The following is an 18,561-nucleotide window of genomic DNA, read 5'->3' as shown; positions in this document are numbered from 1 at the left end:
CAAGGCAGAGGATTAGCCTGTTAAGCCACGGCGCCGGCCTGATTTCTATTTTCTACCATTTGTTGAAGCTTGTTTTGTGACCTACCCTATGATTAATCCTGGAAAAAGTTCCAAGTACTGTTGAGAAGAATGTGCATTCTGTAGCTGGTGGGTAGAATGTTTTGGTGATGTCTGTTAAGTTCAATTGACCCTAGAGTTCAATTTATCTCTGCTGTTTCTTTGGTGGTTTTGTATTTAGGTGATCTGTATACTGTAAGTGGAGTTTTAATGTCTCCTCCCATTATTGTATTGGAGTCTATCTCTTCCTTTCGGTCTATAAATATTTGCTTCTATATATGAGTGCTCCAAAATTGAATATGTGTGTGTGTGTGTGTGTATATGCTTGTTAATTCATCTTGCCAAATTGAAACATTTATCATTATATAATGACTTTCCTCACCTCTTCTTACTGGTTTTAATATAAAATCTATTTAATATGATATAAGTATGCCCGTTCCTTCTTTTTGTGTTCCGTGTTACCTTATATCTTTAAATTGGAGAATTTAATCCACTTACATTTAAGGTAATTATTCATAGATAACATATTACTATTACCATTTTAATATTTGCTTTCAAATTTTTCTTTCCTTCCTTCCTACCTCCTTCCCGCCTTATCTCTTATAATTTTCCTTTGTGAAGTTAATATAGGCAGGGAAGTAGCAAGAGCAAGAGGAGCTGGGTTGCACGGCTCTGCCTTGCTGCCCTGGCTGGTCTGCTATGGCTCTACAGAGTTTGCAACATGAAAGGTCTGGGTGACTTGCATGAGAGATCTAGCTGGCTCATGTGGAAGCCCTGGCCAGCCAGCATGGAGCCTTGGTGAGCCAGCATCACAGTTCTGGCTTTCCAGCATGACAGCCTAGTATTCACCATACAAACATACTCTCTATGCACTGTCTAAAACCTCCTTCTGGGCACTGCCCAAACCTCATTTTCCATGCACCACATCTCCCCCTTCCAAGTAATGAAAACCACAATGTCAGTGATGTTGCAAATTCAGAAGCAACTTCAGGCCGGCGCCGCGGCTCACTTGGCTAATCCTCTGCCTGCGGCGCCGGCACCCCGGGTTCTAGTCCCGGTTAGGGCACTGGATTCTGTCCCAGTTGCTCCTCTTCCAGTCCAACTCTCTGCTGTGCCCCGGGAAGGCAGTGGAGGATGTCCCAAGTGCTTGGGCCCTGCACCCTCATGGGAGAACAGGAGAAGCACCTGGCTCCTGGCTTCGGATCAGCGCGGTACGCTGGCCGCAGTGGCCATTTGGGGGGTGAACCAATGGAAAAGGAACGGCAAAGGAAGACCTTTCTCTCTGTCTGTCTCTCTCACTGTCCACTCTGCCTGTCAAAAAAAAAAAAAAGAAGAAGAAGAAGAAGAAGCAACTTCAGGTACATCTCCAATATGGCTAGAGCCTTCACCCCCATGCTGACTTTAGGTCATTATAATGTCATTGTAATAAAATTACCATGGCCAACACTCTCACTCCTATCATGTACCTGATGCCATGACACTTCCAAGATTTCCGAAAAAGGGCACAGAAATGGGCAGCATTCAAGCCCTTTCCCAAACTCATCTCTCTTGGAATATTCCACTAAATCCAGCCCCAAACACCACTCCCTATGCTTCCAGAGGATATAAGAAGACGGCCCTGAATCTTGCTGATTGTTACTCTTTCTCTCTTGAATTCGCCCACACTCTTTCCAGAGTGTGTGCTTTTGCTTTGCCTGTAAATGAATCTTGATTCTCTGTTCACCTTTATCTACATCTCTTTAAATTATTTTTCATGTGGAGACAAGAACCTAGAACAAGCCTAGCCAGAGGCCACCTCACAACAAAGTGAATTTCCCCACTAGTGTGTTTCTCCAGTAGTAGTGTTATAGATTTTTGCTTTGTGGTAAACATGAGGCTTACAAAAACACCTCCTGGCTGTAAAGAACTCTTTGTAAACGAAAGCAACTTGTCACTGATTATACAGATAAGAAAAGAAACAAAAAAGAAAGAGACAAATAATAATAAAGTGGGCTGGCGTTGTGGCTCACTTGGATAATCCTCCGCCTGCAGCACCGGCACCCCATATGGGAGCCAGGTTCTAGTCCTGGTGGCTCCTCTTCCAGTCTAGCTCTCTGCTGTGGCCCGGGAGGGCAGTGGAGGATGGCCCAAATCCTTGGGCCCTGCACCCACATGGGAGACCAGGAGGAAGCACCTGGCTCCTGGCTTCAGATCGGCTTAGCACCGGCTGTGGCGGCCATTAGGGGAGTGAACCAACAGAAGGAAGACCTTTCTCTCTGTCTCTCTCTCACTGTCTATAACTCTCTCTCTCTGTCTCTCTCTCACTGTCTAACTCTGCCTGGCCAAAAATAATAATAATAATAGTAATAGTAATAAAGAACTTTACACTTGCACTCCATTCCTCCCTGCATTGTGTATTTTTCATGTCCCATTATATCTTTCTATATTTCCCATCTCTTTACATAGTAATATAGTTACTATTATTTTTAATTGGTTTGGTTTTTATTCCTCACTGTAAAGAAATGACTGATTTATGTACCATGTTTATAATATTGGAGCATTCCAAATTTTTCTGTATAGTTACTCTTAGCAGTGAGTTTTCTACCTTCTTGTATTTTCTTTTTACTCATAAGTGTCTATTTTAGTTTGAAGTACTCCCTTTAGCACTTCTCTAAGACAGATATGCTGGTCATAAATTCTTTCAGCTTTTGTTTGGGGGTGTCTTTATCTTTCCTTCTTACCTAAAGCTTAGTTTTGCTAGGTAAGTAATACTGGTTGACAGTCTTGTTCCTTCAGTGCTGTAAAAATGTCCTGTTCCACTCCCTCCTGTCTTGTACAGTTTCTTCTGACAAAGTCTACAGTTAAGTGAACTGGGACATTATGTGTGTTTCTTTTTTTTCTTGCAACATTGATAATCCTCTCTTTTAACTTTGAAGAATTTGATTTTGTCTTTGAGTACACGTGGTTGCATTGAATCTGGCTGGTGACTTCTAACTTGTACCAATAGTTATATCTTTCTCATGTTTGGGAAATTTTCTGTTGTTATTTCTTTGAATACAATTTCTATACCTTTGACATTCTCAAGTCCTTCTTCAACCCCAATAACTCATATTTACTTTTTTAATTCTGTCCCAAATTCATGCAATATTTCTTCTGATTCTTTTCTCCTCCAATTGTATATTTGCAAATAATCTATATTTGAGCTCACAACTTTTTCCTCTGTTTGATCTATTCTGCTATTGATGTCTTCTATCTCATTTTTTATTTCACTTAGTATATTTTCAGTTGAAGGATTTCTGCTTGATTTTTAAAATTACTTCCATCTCCATCAGTATTCTGTTAGAGTATTAAATCATTTCTCTGCATTCTCCTAAAGTTCATTATGTTTCCATAAATGAGCTATTGTGAGTTATTCATCTAAACAGTTATAAATATCGGTTCTAGCTAGGTGGTTTCTGGTACCTTATTTGATTCTTCAGATAAGGTCATGTTTTCCTGAAAGGTTTTGATCCTAATTGTCTTTACAATGTCAACTTTACATTGAAGGATTATTTCCCCAGTCATTTTAATCTGGTTTAGTTTGTGTCTGTCCTAAAAATTCTGCTTATTTTCTCTAAGCCTGAGAACACTCCTGCTGTTTCAGCAATGCAGGGTGCACAAAGTCTTGTTTTGCCACAAGTTCACTCTTGTGTTGTTTCAATCCTAGAAGATATCCTATGCCCATACCTCTCCCAAATCTGCAATTTGTTGCTTAGAATGTACACTTAGAGAAGTGTCTAAAAAGGTATCATCTGTCCCTAAAAATCCTCTCCTGGTTCTAGGGTAGGCCAAGATGCCCAATATTATTGCCAATAATATCACATTACTAGATCGTACCGAGAGCCCACAGTTTGCTGAGACCAGTACAGCATGAGGGTAGGACCAAAGCCTGCACTGCTGTGAATTTTCTGCTGTTGATGTTGGTCATATTCCAAAGACACTGCCATCAGACACAGGTGATGCTTACTGGGATAGAATTCTGATCATCTGGGGCCACAGGCCTCCAGTTGATGATACCAGGATAAATTCAAATGTTTCATCTTGCCTAGGGACTGCTGTGGGCTTTACCAGCCTAGCACTGAGTTCCAAGACACAGTACTGTGATTCCTTACTGTCTGCCCAAGGTTGAAGGAGTGGGAAAGGTAGTCCCTTGGTTTTTCTGGGTGGCATTAAACTAGGTCACACCTGGGTTTGGTAGTAACTAGGCCCTGCACAGTCTCAGAGGTGCATGCCACACCCATGTGAGACTGGTGAGGATACATGCTAAAACTGGTCCATCTCACTAGAGTACAGGTTTCTACCTGATTCCAAGGCAACTCTAAAATGCTCCAACTGTAGGAACTGGCCTGAAGACAAGGACTATGATAATCTGCTTAGCATTGGGTTTTACTAGTCTGGCACTGGGTGCAAAGACAGTCTTGTGCTTCACTGCCATTGCCCAGAGATATGGGAGAAGTGGTAAAGGCACCCTTGGCCTCGCAAGCAGGCACTGAGCTGGATCACACTTGGGTCTCAAAGTTACTAAGACCTAAGCACTCTCAGAGGTACATGCCAGGCCCATATGAGATTAGTGATAATACCTGAAATGAGTCCAAGCCACCCTGGTGTATGTGGCTGCCTGATTCTGGGTAATTCTAGAGACTCCATGGGTGAGCACTGGCCTAGGATAGAGGCCTTTGGGCTTTATCTGGTTCCTGGTATCACAGTTATGAACTCTAAGGCAAGGTCCTAAGTTTCCTTTCCTGCCCTCCTTCTGGGAGAATGGTCATTTTCTGCTGTCCTGTGGAGGTTAGAGAGGAGTGATGGAGACAGTTCCATTGCCCCCTAGCTAAGGAGGGTCCAAAGACTCAGGCTGCTGTTATTGGGCTGGAAGCAAAGGTTGTGGGGGCCCTGTCTGGCTCTGATTTTCATCAAGGTGGACCTGGTACTGGGTTTCAAATCTAAAATCTGGACTTAATTCCCCCTCCCTGTCCCAAGCAATAGGTGAAGTATCTGTCTCTACAGTGCATTACTTGAAGCTGGGAAGGACGAATGAGGGAACTCCTTCCTTCTTGCTTTCTTTAATGTGTCTTTCTTTATTATTATTGTACTGAAACTACATACTGTTGTCTCTCTTCTGTCTTCTGCTGCTGTGAAGATGACTTGGTTTATGAATAACTGTTCAAATTGGGGTCTTTATAGAGAAATTATCATCAGAGTATACTACTTAGCTGCCATCTTGATCTACCCATCTTACGATGTCTTTATATCCAACAATTTTTCTAAACCTTCATGTTAATATCAATCTCTTAATCTTCATTATTGTTTCCTATTTATGCAATTCTATTATGACAGTCCTCTGTTTAATTTCCTATATCATATTATTTATTCAGCTTTATTTTCTTATTGCAGTAACATCTCCAAAACACTTATTCCTTTTGCTATGGCTATGAAATGAATAACCCCAAAGCTTAGACACATTTAAAAAAAAACTATTTTTAACCTCACAGATTCCTTGAGTTAGTAGTGATTGCTTATTTCTTTTCTACTGGAAGCATTAGCTAAAAATTCTTGACAGCTGGGAGTCACTTGATGCTTGAAGCCTGAAGCCATTTGGAATATTCTTGATTCATGAGTCTGGTGCCTTGTTGAGATGACTCAAACATTGAGCTTAGCTGTAATGACTGGCTAGAGTGACTACACATGGTTTCACCATGTGACTTCAGCTTTCTTATGGTATAGAAATCTCAGATAGTTGATATTCTCATAATAAAACTCAGATCCCAGAAAATAAGGCAGAAATTATATCACTTTTTATATTGTCAACTCAGAAGTCATAGAGCATCACATCTCCAAAGAGCTGTTCTCCAGAAGCAGTATACAAGACTAAAATCAACCCCAAAGGGACCTTTAGGGTGATGTAGGATTGTTACAAGAGCAAAAGTAATTTGTCTTTGAAATAAGATAACATCATCTGGAGCCTCATTATCAGTACAGTATTTTCATCTAGATGCCTAGCACTCAGTAAAAAATAATCCTACTTAGAAAGATAAATGATGTGACTGAAATAGAAAGACAAAGAGAATATAGTAAAACAGCTATCAAAAAAAAAGAGAGACAGAAGACAATCAAAAGAATTTCAATGTGCTCACAATGATTTGTTCCCAATGACCCTATTATCCTTTCTAGGCACATTTTTTGTTGATGTTGTTGTAGTTTCCCTTTGCATTGTATTGCTTTGACAACTGTAATTTGAATCAGATCTGAAAGAGGTCCAGAATAAAATATATTTTGATATTAAAAAAAAGAATTTCAATGTGCAAAAAGAATACAATTTTCATCATAGCAATCTAAAGCCAACAAAAATATTCCTTAAAAACTAATGTGAGATAAATATATTTTAAGATAAAGAAAAAATAAACTTTTTTTTTTTTACCAAAAGTCCCTCACTAATGGAAGTATTAAGGGATGCTTTTCAAGCAAAATAAAAAATACATAGGGGGAAGTTGACAGATGCAACAAGGAGTAAAGAACTGTGAAAATGAACAATGGCAGTCTATTATAACCCATGAAATGTCTTCCTGGTTTAAAATCTAAATAGAATTAAAACACATGAGAAAATTTTAAAAGTATATATGTAATTAAAAGTATTCCCACAGAATATACTACAGACACAGATGTTTTCTTTAAGAAACAACTAATACTAATTTTTATCCATATTTTTCCTGATAATACAAAGTCAATAATATTTTCCAATAATTTCAAGGTCAGCTCAGTGTTCATTCCTGTGCTTGATGAACTCATTACAAGAAAAGAAATCACCAGATCATTCTGATTCTTTAAAAATAAAATCAAAATAGTGTCAAACCAAATCCATCATTATATAAAAGAGTATTTTATTAATGAGTTAGGTATTATGACTGCTAAGCATAATACTGCACCAATACCAAAACCAGGGAATGATTCCCATGACTTCCGACCATTGCATCTTGGTGTAAGAGTCACCAAGAAAAACAGAACTCAGTCAAGTAGTGCATGGGACAACACTTAACTAATGTAGAAGAGAGACCCAGCCGGCGCCGTGGCTTAACAGGCTAATCCTCCGCCTTGCGGCGCCGGCACACTGGGTTCTAGTCCCGGTCGGGGCGCCGGGTTCTGTCCTGGTTGCCCCTCTTCCAGCTCTCTGCTATGGCCTGGGAAGGCAGTGGAGGATGGCCCAGGTCCTTGGGCCCTGCACCCGCATGGGAGACCAGGAGAAGCACCTGGTTCCTGGCTTCGGATCAGCGAGATGTGCCGGCCGCAGTGGCCATTGGAGGGTGAACCAACGGCAAAAGGAAGACCTTTCTCTCTGTCTCTCTCTCTCACTATCCACTCTGCCTGTCAAAAAAAAAAAAAAGAAGAAGAGAGACCCATCAGCCTCAGTAGGGTGAGCTGAACTCTGTTATGGCTAGCAGGTACCGCTTTCCATCCAGTTTAGAGCAATTGGCTAATAATACCTTTCTTGTGCCTCAGAGTACAGACTCTGACTACCCTCCAAGAATGAAATACCTGAAAACTGAAGATATGCCCAAGATCCACTGATGCAAACATTTAGCAGAACAAAGGAATAGTTTCAAAGAGGGGAAATATATTCTTCTATATGGTAACAAGCCTGGCACAGACTGTAGGCTCTTTAACTTTTGATAAAGAAAAGTCCTACTCCCAAGGTCCATTATTACTGGCTGAGCATGAGTTGACAGGCTCCATGTGAGAGACTATCTCCCCCAAAACTAGGAAGGTTGGTTCAACATTTGAAATGCGATCAGTGTAATTGGACTCACTAACTGAAGGAAGGAAAAAAATTGCAGAATCATCTCAATAGATGGAGAAAAAAAATTTGGTACATTCAACATCCTTCATTATTAAAAAAATAGCAGTTTGAACAGAAATAAAAGGATGTTTTCCTTAATTTGATGAAATGTGTGTTAAAAATCCTAAAACAACCACTTTAGTGATGAAATCTTTTTTCCTCTAAGTGTGAATGAAACATAAATACCCACCACATCAATAATGTGCTAGATATTCTAGAAGACATAATGATTGAAAAAGAATTTTAAATGTCATTCATTGTACATAATATACATGTACATAGAAAACACAAAAAAGATTAAAACATTAAATAATTCCTGCAAAACAGCTCTTTGCAAGATAAATAAATTGAATGGAATTCCAACATTTTGGAAAATGAGAAATTTTAAAATATACCACTAAAAAAACAAAAAAAAATACTGAAGGGGAACAACAAAGTTAGAAGACTAACACTTACTATAAAGCTACACTAATAAAGACAGCATGATATTTGTGAAAGAATAAACACAGATGTCTGGCGCCCCAGCTCACTTGGCTAATCCTCTGCCTGTGGCACCGGTACCCCCTGTTCTAGTCCCGGTTGGGGCGCCAGGCTCTGTCCCAGTTGCTCCTCTTCCAGTCCAGCTCTCTACTGTGTCCCGGGAAGGCAGTGGAGGATGGCCCAAGTGCTTGGGCCCTGCACTCACATGGGAGACCAGGAGGAAGCGCCTGGCTCCTGGCTTCGGATCAGTGCAGCGCACCAGCTGTAGCAACCATTTAGGGGATGAACCAACAGAAGGAAGATCTTTCTCTCTGTCTCTCTCTCACTGTCTAACTCTGCCTGTCAAAAAAAAAAAAAAGAAAAGAAAAAAAAAGAATAAACATAGACAATTTGAATATAACAGAATAAGAAGAAACATGATAGAGAGACCAGAAATAGTCACATACAAACAATAATCAATTGATCTTTAACAAAGGAGCAAAGTCAATAAAATGGGGAAAAGATCATCTTTCAACAAACTGCCCTGGAACAACTGGACATCAGCATAAATAAATAAATAAATAGATAGATAGATAAATCTAGACACAAGACTTAAGAACTGTCAAAAAAAGTCAAAGAACTGACCATAAAATACAAATATATAAAACTGCTAGATGATAACATGGCAGAAAATCTAGATGACCCAGTGTTTGATAATGACTTTTCAGATACGATACAAAAAGCACAAACCATGAAAAAGTGAATCAATAAGTTGAACATTACTAAAATTTAAAATTTCTAGTCTGCAAAAGACACTTTCAAGATAATAAAACAGAAACCATCGGCAGGGAGAAAATATTTGAAAAAGTCATATCTGACAAAGAACTTACCCAAAATATACAAAGAGCTCTTATAATTCAACAATAGGAAGACAAAAAAATCCAAAAAGTTAGGCTGAAGACTTTAAATGACTTCACTGAGGAAAATATCTAAAGGGTAAATAAGCATATGAAAAGATGTCCCACATCTTAATTGTTTAGGGAAATGCAAATTAAAACAACAATACAGTACTACCATAAAACTATTAGGATTAACAAAATCTAGAACACTGGAGTGTGTTTTTGCCCTAGTAACTAGCTGGGATTCTGTATCAGAGTACCTGAGTTTACTCTCTGGTTCTAGCTCCTGTCTCCTGATTCCTGTTAATGCACACTCTAGGAGGCAGTAGTGATGGTTCTAGAGGTTGGGTTCCTGCCAACCATATGGGAAACCAGGAATGAGTTCCCAACTCTTGGCTCTGTACCCTGGCCGTTGCTGGCATTTAGGGGTGAACCAGCAGATGGGATCTCTCTCTCTCTCTCTCTCTCTCTCTCTCTCTCTCTCTCTCTTTCTGAGTGTATGTGTGTGTGTGTTTGTGTATCTGTCTCTGTTTCTCTCTACCTCTAAAATAAACTTTTTGAATATTGTGGAAAATAGAATTAAAAGGTAAGTTTAAAATAACAACACTAGTGATACGAAAATCCAGAGCATTGACAGCACCAAATACTGGTGAGGATGTATAGCAGCAAAAACTGTCATTCATTGCTGGTGGGAATGTAAAATGACTTAGACACTTTGGAAGAAGTTTGACAATTTCCTACAAAGCTAACCATACTCATACCATATAATCCAGCAGTTATTCTGCTTGGTATTTACCCAAATGAATTGAACACTTATGTCCACAGAAATCTGCATGTGAATTTGTGTATTTTTATTAATAACTGCCAACACTTGGAAGCACACAATATTTTCTTCAGTATGTGAATGGATAAACTGATGCATCCAGAAATGGAATATTAGTCAGTGCTGTAAAGAAATGAGCTTTCAAGCCATCGAAAGATAAAGGAAGGAATGTAAATCTACACTGTTAGACAAAAGAAGCAAATGTGAAAATGCTATATACTGTATGATGCCAATCCAATCATATGACATTCTGGAAAAGGGAAAGCTATGGATATAATGGCTTCCAGGGGTCAAGAGAGTGGGAGTGCTGAAAGGCAGAATACAGAGAACGTTTAGAGTAGCAAAGTTACTCTATGTGAAACTATAACAGTGGATGCAAGTCATTATCAGTTTATCCAGACCCATTGAAGTCTATAACATCAAGAATGAACTCTGATGTAAAGTATGGACTTAGAGTGATAACGATGTCAAAGTAAATGTGCCAATTTTAACAAATGTAAAACTGTGTTGAAGGATGATAATGAAAGGGGAAGCTATGCAAGTATGGGGTCAGGGAGGCATATGGGAAATCTCTGGACCTCTCACTCAATTTTACTATAAAACTAAAACTCCTCTTAAAAAGAAGAGTACACTGTATTCAAGAGATATATATGTGTGTGTACACATGTATATATGCTATCCACTTCAATATAATTTTTTTAAATAATAGATTACTGAGACATACAACACTATGGATGAACCTTAGCAATATAATGTTTAGAGAAAATGGTAAGTTATAGAATATTACACAGATCGTTAATCCCTTTTTGTAATATTAAAAGCACCCAAAATATTTCTTCAGAATACATTTCAATGCAGTAAAGCTAAATGAAACAGGAACAAGAGATTCAGGATAGGTAACCCAGAGGAATGTAATGGCAGAAGGAGAATACATGATTAAGTGTCAAATTATCATCAAGGCCTAGATTTTGTTTGGAGTGTTTGGTTTGTAGGTACTTATTATATTGTAAAAATGGATTTACTAAATATAGAATTAAAAGTAGTCCATGTATAAGATTGAATAGAATATGTTATGGAAAATGATTATAATGAAGCCATTTTTGTGCACCTGAGATCCCAAAAGTCTTAAATAATTTAAAATTAACTTGTAATGAAAAATACTTGATACCATCTTCACATCTTTAACAAGATGTGAAAGAATATGTGTTTTCAAAATATTTAAAGATATCTGATCTAGAAGACTTTTTATGAATAGAAGACCTTTTATGAATAGAATTTTTTTCAAATACCTTATGAAAATTAGAACACAACATCTCTACTCATTCTCTTTTCTGCAAGTCTAGTAACCCTATAAAGAAAGGAAATTGATGCAGAAGTATAATTAGCCAAAACTATATAGGACATTAGTTTGGGTTAGTATTGATAAGTAATACATACATACACATACACATACACATACAGTAGTTTTGTGCTCAAATATACTGGGGAAAGTCTACATGTCAAGTTATCCTATTGGAAATATATATTATGAAAGTATATTAAAAACTATGCTAATTCCTGTAATAAAGACATGTGAAGACACGTTTAAGTTTTCTTTATCTCATGTTTTCCAAATTTACTTGGTCACAGAACAATTTTCTTTCCAGTAATATCCAATCCATATTCCATGTTCTGAACTAATTTAAGTAACAGGAGACTAGCATAATATATTTTTAGTGAACACACATTGAGTTTGCGTGATCACCATTTCCTTACCAAAGTACTTTTTAATACAAGGGCACATCAAAAAGTTTGCTGGGGGGCCTACATTGTGACACAGCAGGTAAAGCTGCTGCCTGCAGTGCCAGCATCCTATATGGACACTGGTTGGAGGCCTGGCTGTTCCACTTCCGATCCAGCTCGCTGCTATGGCTTGGGAAAGCAATAGAAGATGGCCCAAGTCCTTGGGTCCCTCCACCCGTGCAGGAGACCTGGAAGAAGTTCCTGGCTTTGGATTGGCATAACTCTGGCTCTTGCAGCCAATCAGGGAGTGAACCAGCGGATGGAAGACCTCTTTCTCTCTCTGTCTCTCTGTCTTTCTGTCTCTCTCTCTCTGTCTCTCTGCCTCTCCTCTCTGTGTAACTCAGACTTTCAAATAAATAAATCAATAAATCTTTTTTAAAAGATTTACTTATTTATTTTAAGGGGAGAGTGACAGAGTAAATGAGAGAGAGAGAGAGAGAGAGAGAGAGAGAGAGAAGGAAGATTTTCCACCTACTGGTTCACTCATCAAATGGCCTTAAGATCCAGGGTTGTGCCAGGATTAAATCAGGAGCCAAGAATTCCATCCAGGTCTCCCCGGCGGGTGGCAGGGGCTCAAGCATCCCCCACCTCTTTCCAAGGCATATTAGCAGAGAGCTGTATTAGAATGGATCTGTCAAGACTCAAACTGGTGCTCTGATATGGGATGCCAGCCATGCAAGAGGAAGCTTAGTTTGCTGTGCCTCTATTCTTAAGTTTATAATAATGGTTCATCAGTTTAATATACCAATTTTCCCACTATTCTAAATTGTTCTCCTATGCCTCATAGATGCTGAGAATTAGGACAAGAATATCATCTGTGAATATCAAGTCTGTCTGTAAGTATTTGAAACATGGTCATATACTACATATACTGTAAAGCAGATGGATGCTATTGTAATGAAAAGATGCACAATAGAAAAGAATACTTACATTTCTGAATACAAAACTGGAAATAAGTATTTTGCAGTACCTATTATGTGCCAAGCAATGTGTAAAGTAGGTATGTTCATTAATTCATTTAATTCTTCATAACAATCCACAAAAAAAAAACTATTATTATCTCTGGCTTACGGTAACTAAAGCTGAGGCACCATACTTCAGTAACTTGCTTAAGGTCAGGTAACTAATAGACTAGCAATGTTTCTAAAATGGTTCATTTAATTCTATATATTTTTAATCACTGTGCTATACTGCCTCCCTGAGGACAAAGAGCATATTTTATTTACTCCAAATTAGTTCAGAATGTCTAGTATAGTAGTTGCTCAAAAAATATTTGCTGGATGAATGACTATAAATAGATGCATTTCACCTGTACCTGAAAAGGAATGATCATGCATTCAAAGAGTTTATGTTCTCTAGGCAAAAAAAAAAAAAATCTCTATTTGTTTTGGAACTTTGATTCCTATTTAATATTATGCTACACTTAGTCTATGGAATTCTATCTAAATACCATTAATGTCTTTCAATTGAATCCTTGAAATTCTGGAAAGAAAACAAAAGGAAACAGCTTAACAAACTTCCACGTAACCTTGAATAAATGACTTGGGATGCATGAGCTCTCTGTGAATAATTGCATGTAATGAGTACAGATGTTTTTGAAGGTTCAATTCTTATTTTCATCTAATGAGGCTCTGTTATTTCACTAGAGAGTAAAATATCATCTTAGAAATGGTAATTTCTAACTTAGGAGGAATTGTAGAAAATTTATTTCTAACTTTTTAATATCTCTCAGTTCACCATACTAAATCTCCAGGGGTTCATAATTGCATAAAGAAAAATGAATCCAAGTAAATAATGCTAATACAAGATCCTGATGAAAGCAATAAAGTAGACTTAAGCAAGATACTATGGGAAGAGATTCAATAAGATGAGTTGGATCTGAAAAAGATCCACTCATCCATAAAGACAATTTGCTTGGCAGCTACCATGTGCTAGGCACTGTGCTCATTACGAGAGAGACACAGAGACTCATTCAAAAAAGATTCTGGGGTGGGCATTTGGCACAGCGGCTAAGACAGCTGCTTGGGATGCCCACATTCTATATTGGAATGCCTGCGTTTGTATCCTGGCTCTGCTTCCCATTCCAGCTTCCTACTAATGTGCAACCTGGGAGGCAGCAGGTGATGATGGCTCAAGTACTTAGGTCCCTGAGAGACACAGGGAGACCCAGATTATGTTCTTGGCTTCTGGCTTCAGTCTGGCCCAGTTCTGACTATTGCAGGCATTTAAGAGTAAACCAACAGATAGAATGACTCTCTCACTTTCTCTGTCTCACTTTCAAAAATAAATAAACAAATAATTAAAATATTTCTATTCACTTGTGTGTTTTTAAAATAGCACCAAATAACCCTTATAGGAAATTATCCTAGAAAATATGAGAGTGATGGGGCCGGCACTGTGGCTCACTTGGTAAATCCTCCGATGAACCCAGCACCAGCATCCCATATGGGCGCCAGGTTCTAGTCCCGGTTGTTCCTCTTCCAGTCCAGCTCTCTGCTGTGGCCCGGGAGGGCAGTGGAGGATGCCCAAATGCTTGGGCCCTGCACCCACATGGGAGACCAGGAAGAAGCACCTGGCTCCTGGCTTCAGATCAGCATAGCGCCAGCCGTAGCGGCCATTTGGGGAGTGAACCAACAGAAGGAAGACCTTTCTTTCTGTCTCTCTCTCTCACTGTCTGTAACTCTACCTGTGAAATAAATTTAAAAAGAAAAGAAAATATGAGAGTGCTTATTTCCCAAAGCTGATTAGTGAAAATTCTCTCTCATTGTACTTTAATGCATATTTCTCTTAATATCAGTGAGACTGAGTTTTGTGTATGCATGAGGAATTTGTACTGCATTTTTTGAACTGTGTATTCATGTCCTTTTTCTGTTTTGCTATTATGTTGTTTATTTTTCTTTTATCAATTTCTAGAACTTATAAACTGGGAATAATAGAACTTGTCTGTGATAACTACAAATATTTTTCAAGCTGGATGAGAAGCAAGAGGAGTCAAGACTTGAACCACACTCTGATATAGAATGTGGGTGTCCCAGGGGGCAGCTTAACCTACTTCATCACAACGCCTGCCCCTGGTCTGAATGTTTCACTAGTTTAAATGGCCTTTCCTATTTCTTGGTAATAATTGAATTAACCTCGCCTTTCTTTTTGTCTTTTTATAGCTTTTTTTCTTTCTGCATTTGTTTTTGTTTTCTGGATGTTATGACAACACATTTATGCCTATTCCCTCCTTTGATTTTTGCTGGAACATGCAACAGATTCCAGACATCATGTCAATTCACCTCTCAGTACCTGAGTGTACTTATCTAATTAATAGGACTTATTTTTCCACATAATCACCATGTCATTATTATACCTACCAAAATTAACAATAATTCCTTAATAGTACCTAATACCCAGACTAAGTTAAGCATTTCATGATTATCTTAAAGACTTTTTAAATTTTATTTAAAGATTTATTTATTTATTTGAAAGGCAAAATTACAGAGAAAGGAAAGACAGATAGAGATCTTCCATCCGCTAATTCACTCCCCAAATGGCTGCAATGGTGGGGCTGGAGCAAGTTTGAAGGCAGTAGACTCCATCCGGGTCTCCCACATGGGTACAGGAGCCCAAGCACTTGGGCCATCTTCCACTACTTCCCCAGGCTCATTTGCAGGGAGCTGGATGGGAAGCAGAGCAGCCGAGACTCAAAGCAGCACTCATATGGGATGGCAGTGTCACAGGCAGCAGCTTAACCCACTGTACCACAATGCTGGCCCTCAAAGTTTTTTTTTTTTTTTTAACAAAAACATCTAAATATGAGAACAAAGTTCATACAGCACATTTGGTTATGTCTCTTAAGTTTGTTTTATTCTTCCTCCCTCTTCTTTTCTCCTTGTTACATATATAAATCTAAGCAGCAGGCAGAGAGAAAAGTACAGAATCACTCTGAAATTTAATGTAGAATCTTCTCAAATTCTTTGAGGGGCACAGAGAGAATTTACAGAAACAAATAACATTTCTCTTTTTCTAGCATATTTAATTTGATCAAGACACATTATTCATAAAAATAATTTGCTTTTGATAAATCTAAACTTTATGGCATTTATCTAGGATGTTTCAAATATTTCCTTGTGAACATTGTTATCGGCTCTCATTTTATATACTTATTGTTATATTTGAAATATTTGCTAAAAGGAGGACAAAATAAATTCAGTAATGTACCATAATTTGGGCACAGTATATACAATGACCCTGAAACTGTGTGGTTGGAGTGTAATGATCAAGGATTGGAATGACTTGAGATGAGTTACAAAAAGTAAAGCAGATGCCAAACCATGCAGGACTGCTAGGCATTAAAGGATTATTTTTAATACTGAGAACAGGTCAACGAAATGTTTTTTAAGTTTGCAGTTGTAGTAACTTTCAACTCAGAAAAATTCTTAATATTTCTATATGTGATTAACTAGCTCACATGAATATATACATGGGAATATAAGCTGTTTGGCTCTCATCCATCAATATATGAGGCAAAACTGAGTGTATTTTTTAAAAAAATATATTTTTGTCAAGCCTAGAAACATGCCATTACATTTCTGTCCACATTTCCACCAACTCTTCATGTTTATGCGTAACTAGAACTGACCTAATATCTGACATATAATTCAGAGTTCAGAAGTTTCTATTTAAAAAAATACAAGTTATATTTGTGAAAAAAGCACAACTCCTGCAATCATATTTTCAAATTTTATTTCAGTTCCATTCATTTTCCTTCTTACCTAAGAGGCATGTTTCTCTGTGATGAAAGATGTAATTTCAGTGCCATTGGTTGACTCATTTATAAAATCCCATTTTCTCATATATAGATCTCCAAAGTGCATATTATCAACCACTTAATATTCATCAAATAAGATTTAAGGTAATTGCAATATGCAAATTGGATGTTAAAATAAAAACAGATTCTCCTGAGTCACAATAACAATGTGCCATTCATGTGACTGTTATATACATTTTTCCATGTTCATTTCTATTTCTCAAAACCAACCTTCTTAGAAGGCAACATATTGAAACACAAAGAGCATGAGGATTGAAATCAATCAGAAGAGTACCACAAACCACGGTTTTGTTGTATACTTCAGAGGGTCGTAGTCTCTCTGAGCCTCAGTAGTGTTCATCTACAAAATGGTAATAATATTACTTAACATGCAAGATTGCAATGAGGATTGAGTGAGGTAGATTATATAAAGTATTTGGCACACAGCAACTACTTAATATCTATGATATTTTATTATGGTATTTAATAATTTGAGAGATTTGATAAAGAAGTTTGAGATATATTAGGATTTTTCAGCATATATTACCAGTTAGCTGATAACCTTTCACTGATAATTGACATATTTGATCAATGATACGTCTTGTTGATAATCTCTCATTGATAGTATTTGGGAGATCATTAAATTTATTCTTTTTTAAGATTTACTTTTAAAAAGGTTTATTTCTTGTTTAAACTCAGAGTTACAGGGAGAGAGAGACAGAAGAGACAGGAGAGAGAGGGGGAGAGAGAGACAGAGAGAGAGAGAGAGAGAGAGTGAGAGAGAGAAATCTTCCATTTGCTGGTTCACTCCCCAGATGGCTGTAACAGCCATCACTGGGCCAGAACAAAGCCAGGAGCCAGGAGCTTTTCTTAGTCTCCCAAGTGGGTACAGAGGCCAAAGCACTTGGGCCATCTTCCTCTGCCTTCCCGGGCCATTAGAAGAGAGCTGGATCAGAAATGGAGCAGCTGGGACATGAACCAGGACCCCCATGGGAAGCCAGCATCGCAGGTGCAGCTTTGCCCACTACACCACTACGCTGGCCCCTGATTTATTCTTTATGCCCTCAGTGCTTCCACTTATAATTTTGTAAATTAAGCAATTAACATTACTAGACAAAGTGAGTATGCCTAATTTTGCTTCATTTTCTTAATATATTCAGTTCATTTTCTGTTTTACATTTATTTACATTCTTACTAGAAAAGTAATATAAGCATAAGTGATTTTCATTTCCCAGGCAGCATGATATGGGATGTAAAATAGATTTATGCTAACAATTATCAAATAATATTTCTATCTGAATCAATTTGCTTTTTAAAAAATTCTAGTCAGGACAGGTGTTATGGTGCAGTGGGTTTAGTTGCTGCTTGGGAGGTCTGCATCTCATATCAGAGTGCCAGTTTAAGTCCCAGCTGCTCCTCTTCCTATCCAGCTTCCTGTTATTGTGTCTGGGAAAGCAGTGGTGGATGGCCCAAGTACTTGGAGCCCTGCCACCGGTGTGGGAGACCCAGATAGAGTTCCTGGCTCATAACTTCCACAGGGCCCAGAACTAGCTGTTGCGTGCATTTGGGGAGTGAACTTGCTATTGAGTGCATTTGGGGAGTGAACCAATGGATGAAAGACCTTCTGCTCTACACACACACACACACACACACATGCACACACACACATATATGAATGAGCTGGGTCAGTGACTAATTAATTGAGTGCTATTTACTGATACTGAAATTGGAATCACCTTTTCTAATGGGGCTGGTCCATTGTCTTGGAACTCACCCCTTAGGAGGAATTCTTTTCCATGATGTCCTTTGGCCCTCAGGTAACTAGGCTCAGAGAACTGCTTTCCCACCAGTTCTCCAAACACACCCAGACGTGTTAAAAGCCTAAATGGAACATAGCTTG

General features: G+C 38.2%; 1 protein-coding gene across 3 annotated transcripts in view; it reads left to right on the top strand.

The window, feature by feature from the left end:
- Positions 1–18,561, top strand: part of HMGN5 (high mobility group nucleosome binding domain 5) — a 69,856-nt gene that overhangs the window by 11,465 nt on the left and 39,830 nt on the right. For 2 of the 3 annotated variants that reach the window (XM_062183422.1, XM_062183421.1), the window contains exon 2: positions 12,654–12,702. The exons of the other annotated variant lie outside the window; for it this stretch is intronic. The gene's annotated coding sequence lies outside the window, so the exon portion shown is untranslated. The remainder of the gene's footprint in view (positions 1–12,653; positions 12,703–18,561) is intronic. 3 annotated transcript variants of the gene reach the window in all.

Source organism: Lepus europaeus, chromosome X, assembly GCF_033115175.1.
Source record: "Lepus europaeus isolate LE1 chromosome X, mLepTim1.pri, whole genome shotgun sequence".
Lineage (NCBI taxonomy): Eukaryota > Metazoa > Chordata > Mammalia > Lagomorpha > Leporidae > Lepus > Lepus europaeus.
The sequence above is the reverse complement of the archived record's forward strand: the minus strand, read 5'-3'. Positions and strand labels throughout refer to the sequence as shown.